Source organism: Anser brachyrhynchus, assembly GCF_964034855.1.
Source record: "Anser brachyrhynchus genome assembly, chromosome: 6".
In the NCBI taxonomy this organism is placed as follows: domain Eukaryota; kingdom Metazoa; phylum Chordata; class Aves; order Anseriformes; family Anatidae; genus Anser; species Anser brachyrhynchus.
Window position 1 is genome coordinate 27,842,549 of NC_137700.1, and position 7,257 is coordinate 27,849,805.

The following is a 7,257-nucleotide window of genomic DNA, read 5'->3' on the forward strand; positions in this document are numbered from 1 at the left end:
ACATAGTTTCCAGAAAATACGGAGTATCTGCCTCAGAGACAGAAGCTATGATCACCTTCTATTTTTAGTTTAGAATTCAAGAAATTAAGTTGAGCAGCACATACCACTAATTGTTAAAAACAAGGTAGAGTAATCAGCATAGTAGCACTGTAAAATGAATGTGAAATCTATAGTTCTACATGTGGAAAGCAGCACAAGGGAGACCACCAGTTCTGACAATCAGTCATTCACATTTCCCACTGTTTTCCTCTATTGTAGCAAAATGTGAGAAGCTGCTCTCAAGGCCACACATACAATGCTCTTTATTGGTCTTTACTGAGGCATGATCAGCATCTATGCTGAAAGTGCCAGCTTCAAAGCAGCGTTACTTGATGACATCTGGCAGCCTGGCTTTGCTACAGATAGATTTATGAGCTGTGAAAGATGGTCAAATTAACATCTTCTGCATTCTTGATAGGATTAGGGTTTCTGGGACATGCAGCCATTTGCATATTGCCCTGACTTACCACACTGGTATTGTGTTCACAGCTCATTTTAATAGATTTTTGTGGGGGGCTTTCTCCCTTTACATCCTACCATTTTTCACTCACTGTTGGCAGTGACACAGATGTGTTGGTTTAATAGACCTAGCAGGAATCATACAGTCTGACCTCTTCCAGTCAAAATCTTAATGTAAATCAGGGGCAGCAACAATTGCAGTAAACTCTTACCTTTACCTGGGGAAGGCTGTGCTTCACCTGGGATGAGTTTGCACACACATACATGAATGACTAATGCACTTTTATCAGCCGTCAGGGGTGGGCAGAAGTGATGGTGGATGTAAAATGACCCAAAGGAGGCTTTGCAGTTTAGACGCACCCTTATAGGCCCATGAAATATAAGGCCAATAAATGTTTTCATCTCAGCTCCTGATCAAGATACTGGCAAAGAAGCTACAAACTCATGTCAGTGAGGCCATGATTTCTGTCATCACAGGGAAAAAAAAAAAAAGCAAACACATTTGCTTCAATAATCTTCAATAATCTAACTAGTTGAACATCTCCGAGTGATCAGTCTAGGTCAGAGAGAATTCTCTGGGACACATTAAAACTGACTCAAAATTAAATATTTTGTACTTCCTTTCTTCACACATTTTCTTCTTGGCTTGCAATTTTTTTTTATGGATTAAGCACTGTCTCTACCCAGATGTATATAATTAATCCTAGGTGGGTCATTCAGGTGCTGCTATACTACAAATGATAAGCAATAATCACAAATTTTTCACCATGCAGACCCCAAGCACAACTTAGCTGCAGTAAGCCTCTGCAGTTTCAGGCCTACTGCTACTATCTTTTTATTTTCCAGGCAGTGTGTCAGTTCACCACCGAAACACACAATCCAAATCTCATTTGTCTGACAACTGTGGCATCATCATTTCTGTGCTGCTGCTGGGGACAGCCTGGCATCCTCTTCATCCACTAGAGAATGTGCATGGAGAATTTGGAAGATATGGTGGGTCGCTTTAACTCTGCTGTATAATTCGCTGCACATGATGCTCCGGGATACACCGCCATTAGCTAGTTTCAAATCACTCTTTCTTAAGACCAGGTTTAGCGAAAGATGAATGAATGGATCTTTGTGGACTCCTAATTGCATTCACTTGCAAGAAATGAACAGTTTATGCTGTAGACTCATAGCCATTTTCAGTGAAACTTCACCAGGCCTGTTTCTGAAAGCCACATTTGCCTGGCTTTGGACACTCACTTCATTCCTGTGCGATCCCCTCCCTGCTGCAAGGACCACTGGGGGAACAGAGCCAGCTGAAAATGCCCTGCCCCAGAATGCTTTAACCTGGATTGGATCCCTGATATTGTCTGTAATGAGGCTGCATAAACACTTCAACTGGTATTAAAAAAATGGGGAATAGAAACAATGACAGAAGGACAAGGCCGCCTCTTTCAGCCACAAGGGCAGCTTCTGCATGGCGTAAGCAATGTTCTCCAGCCTTGGTTTGCTGGCATGAGATGACCGGGTTAACCGCATGGGTACGTGGTGAAACGGATTTCCAAGGTGCCTAGAAAAGAGATGTTATCCAACAAATCACTACTTAAAATTTGCAAATAGTACTTTTATGTACTTCTTACCTGGAATATATAATAATAAAAATAAATCAGCTATTCATCTTCAGGAAATAGTGACTTTTACCAGCATCATCTTCTGATGTCCCTGCTCCATTTTTTACACTCACTTCCATTCTGATATAAAGTTAGATGGTATCTTCTCTCTAGAGCCAATTACTTTTGCTGTGAGTGATGCAGGACAGAAGTATTTTCATTAACCTTAGTTAGCTCTGAATTTCTAACAAGAAGTCTGCTCTGCTCTAGCACCTTGGTTTAAGTAACTTGAAGGGATTTGGCATCTCTGCAACTCCCACCACACTATTCCGCTGTGGGCAGAGCAACTAGAGAAAGGCAGAAATGTACACGGCCATCAGTCTCATTTATCTGGGCAGCAAGGCACATGAAGAAGGCCACAAAATGTCTGCACAAGAATGGCAGGTGAAGACACACAAAAAAGGCAGAACAACCTGGATGATATTCTAGTGGTTGTGTACTCATAGTTTTGTGACATTATTTTGTTACTAATCTACATTCGCTGCACAGGCATGTTAAAAGGAGGAGTGGGTAGCGTGGCTTGGCTGAGGGGCTCATGTCTTGCTGGAAGCAGGCCAGGAAAGCTGCCAGCACCAGGCGATTTGGGCTATCCCTGCCAGCCCAGTGCTGACAGACAGGGTCAGCCCAAGGCCTCTTGGTGGCCCAATGATGTGTTGTCCCCTCAGGTACATCCTGCTGGCCCTGGCTCTGGAGCTGCCTCGTCTCCGAGGGAAGAAAATAGGAGCCTTTATCTCCCTTAGATCTACAATAACTGCTTAAACCTAGTGTTTTTTTGTTTCCTGGTACTGTTCTGCTACATGACTATGGCGCTGTCAAGCTCTTGGCTAAGACGAGTCCATTGCAACAAACCGTCGACGTTACCTCAGCTATTTACCATGGACTATAAACAATTTCCAAAGCTCCCAGAAGCTATTAAAATGCCGTTGATATGTACATCTCCGGCTGCACGGGGCCGCGGGAGCACGCTCATTGGCCCCTCGCTGGGTGGGATGACATCAGGCCTTGCTCTCAATAGGGCCTTCAGTTTGCCTAAACGTCTGCTGAGGGCTGTGAGAGAATAGAGCTGAGGGGAGAAAGCGTCCGCACTACATGGTCTCAGATCCAATGAAAACACAGACAGCTTCAACTGGGGATAAAAGAACTTTAAAAAAAGAGAGAGACTGTAGTCTTGGAGCTGCTATTAACAGGAGATGAATCGCAAGAGACCATTTCATGCCAGGGTACTTTAGAGAGCAGAATCCCTAACAGCCATTAGCTCTCAGTGAGAGTCGTGTCGAAGCCCTTTGCTGTCAGGATAGAAGCATGCATATAAATTTTATACCATTTGTCTTTGAGCAGAGACAAAAGATCAGCTCAAAATCCTCAACATCTTGTCTCTACTAACATGAAATAATACGCTCTTGTGTGGCTGTCTTGTTACCTTTTTCCCATCAAAAGAATACTAGTGATAAATTTATTCATACTTTCGGGAGGTTTTGCTCTTAAAATTATTTTTTTTTTTAAAGAAGAAAATACAAGAACTTTAGGCTGTATTAATTCCTGTTTCTGTTCTTATTCCTGTGAAAATCATGCTGCTGCTAAGGATGGTGACTTTGGGAAGCATAAAATACTTTTTCAGTTGAAAAGAAGCACAGCTTTAAAAAAGTCAGCCACTATGTTTTCTTCCCCTGCTTTTCATTAAACTACTTCAGAGGATGATGTCTCATTTATTTTCTAATTCCATGTGCAATCTTAAAAAAAAAATAGTATTTTTTTGCTCTTTCTCAACCAACAATTCTAACCCTATAGACATTTTGGGACCTGAGACCTTCACTTGCTCATGCAACAGAATCTGCTCAATCCAGTAGGTCCACTCAGACTAAAGAGGGTTTCTAGATACGATTTGCAGAAAAGATCCTATACAACTTTTTTGGTGTTTATTCAATTCATTGTGTGTGCTGAAGTAGATCAATTTTACATTCTAGGACTTGGATCTCTTTAATTGAAAAAAAAAAATCTGTTCTATGTATTTTCTTTGTTAAAGAGATACTGTATTCCCTTTGATAAATAGTTATTCTATCTTCAGTACTTTGTGAATGTTTAAGGAGAAATGATGAAATTCTATGTTCACCATGATCCTTTCATCAAACATTTTCTCATTTTATGACAGTTTAAATAGAAAATAATGTTATGTTAGAGTCTGAATTAATACTAAGAAGATTTACTTCACAACGAATAACATTTTCTCTGAGAGACGAATATAATACTTCTCCAGCTGATCCAATAGCTCCGCGGTGGGTGTAAAATGGAAATAAAGTTAGAACTATTGACTGCGTTTCATTTATAACAAAACACTTCTGCATGACACAAAGCAAAACTGAACAGGCTAGCTCTATATATTCAATAATTTTACACGCTTATTTTTATCGGTTTTCCTAGAGTAAATTATAAGACAGTCACTCATGTGGCGATGGTCCTGTGCACCTCTGGTACCAACACAGCAAGCAGCAGAGCTCTCTATCCAGCACGCACACACTGGCAGCGAGCAGTCATGAAACGCATGCACCCATCCAGAGTGCAAGGGCCAGCAGCAAGGACAGAGCTCTGAAACACATACATATATCATGTCTCATATTCTTGCTGTCAAAGAAAGATCTGCACATTTCCCTGGTGCTCTGAGACCACACGGGCCGTCTCTCGGCACTCTTCCCTGCAGCTGGGCTGTGCGGGAGCCGGGGGGAGGCGCGGGGGGCTCTCCCGTGGGAAGGCTGGAGCCGACGGGTGAAATCACACCACGGCGGTCAGGCCGCGCTGCTATTCACAACGGGAATGTGGGCTGAGTCGGGGCTGCCGCTTGCCGCCCCTCTCACGCCCTCACCCCCCTTGGGGAAACGTGCATCATTAACCTTCTGAATGCTTGAAAAACACTGGGCAAAATATTTGCCTTCACAGCGGCCAACGCAGACTGTACGCACTGCACAAAGCAAGGCACATACCAAGCGAGGTTAAGCCCTAAAACTCAGAATTGTTTCTAAAGCCATCGATATCTTATACATGATTGTACTTAGAAAGAGCTCTCCCACTTAAGGAAAGAGTGTGAGGGCTGGGAGAGTTAATCTAAGCTCTGAAATACTGTATGGTTAAAAGCCTCTTTCATGTAACCGTGTTTATGAACTGAGCTCAGAATTCTTAAAAATCCAAATTATTACAAAGGAGAGGGTCTGGTGTTTGGCAAAACCACAAAACCTGCCATTCTCTTGCCTGCTTTGTTTTACATTGGGTTTCAGAAAAGGGCTCAAAGCACAAGGGAGTGCCTAGAATACGCTGGAATCACTTAAAGAAAATTCCCAAAGATTTAAGATTCTCTTATCAAACTTGCTTGCACTTGAATGGTTGGTTTGTTTGTTTTGTTTGTTTGTTTGTTTGTTTTGGTACTCTGTCTTATTCTTCGTCAACGATTACGTTTAAATTGCGCCACAAATCTTCAAAAACACAGCTTCCTTCTGCAGGATCCCCCCAGAATAGGTTGGTCTTAACCCCAGGTAGAAAATGTCAATGCCAAGTCATTTGATGCGTCACCTTAGCCCAAAACACTGGCCTCATCTCCTTTTCCAAAACCCAGTTTCTCACAAATAACCGCAATAACTAAGACGTCTCCAGCCTAGCTGAGGCCTCGGTTTAACCAGGGTGTGGATGAGGAAGGCAGACACATCTCCACACAGAGCGATCAGGGCCTCTAGTGCTGGAGGCCACAGACAGCGCTGAGGGGGTGCCGAAGGCGGGGCTGGGCCCTGCTGTGCCTGCCTGCCATGCTGGTCGTGCCAGGCCTGCCAGGCCTATGGACACTGGAGCGTACAGCATTAAGCTACCTTGTGGGAAGGACCTTTGTGGCCTTACTGAGTTGCCATGAGCATATTTTAAGTCAAAGTGTTGTGGGTGCCGAGCAGTGTGGCAGTGGCCTGCAACACCACTCTCTGGTGAGAGCCGCAGTGTGAATTAATGTGGTGTTTTTTTTCAGGCATCCTCTTGGCTGCAGACATAGCTGCCACAGCAAATGCTGTGCTCCTGAGGCACCAGCTTCTAGGTACACTTTTGCATGGTCACACATGTAAATAATATCATCTTGCTCCTCGGGTACACCTCTCTGCTCCATCCTCCTGCTCTTTTCTGAAAATTAGGCATTTTCCACACCAAAGTGCCCAACATGGAAACATGGAAAGGGTAATTCCAGCTGTGGTAGCTGTGTACCAGAACAAAGGAGCAAGCTGACCAAAATTTGGGGCCTACAACCCAGGGCCCTCATGGGAGCAGCCGCCACAGGGCTGGCTGCTGTCTGGAGCCAGGCACCACATCTCCAGGCAATGGCCGCCGGCAGCCCCCAGCTTTATCTGAGCTTTCATGGCCACCAAAGCTTCTGGGTGAAGCACTCTGTGGCTCAGCCACTTCAAGGATTTTTTCCAAGTGACCTCCACAGACTGCTTCCCTCAGCACCATGCTGGTGGTGGCAGCCACACGGTGCCACCACCATAGCGTCCTTTGCTTGCTGATACTGAGGCACCACAACCTCGCAGCCTGTCAGCACTCCTCATCTGGCTTGGCGTCTTTGAAATGGTTTGGGAAGAAGTGGGCAGAAGCATCAACAAAGCTCTGGACAGTTTCTGCAGGTCCTAAGTATGTGGCAAATGAGAAGGAGACAAAGAAAAGTAACTTGCAGAGTCAATGTTGGCAAGGCAGATGTGGGCAAGAGGGCCCAGTCGCCACACTGCAGTAACTGGTACACTAGGGATACACAGAAGCCAGTGCCTGTCAAGTCAAAATTGTAAGTATTTGAAATATGCATCTGACAGCTCAATAACATTAAGGACAGTGTAGCATCTTATATTTGCAATATGTACACTATATATTGCAGTATATTGTCATGCATTGGCTTATTTCAGTTTTCCTTTATAAACCAAGGACAGATGGATGGATGGTACTTCAAAACAAGAGCTAGTGTTGTCCATAGGGCAGAGCACATTTGCCACCTTTGCTTTTGTGGATATTGGACTGTTCTCCCACCTCAGTCTAGACTTAACTCACAGGTGTCAAACTAACTTACAGAAATGGAAATGTTTTAAAACAATCA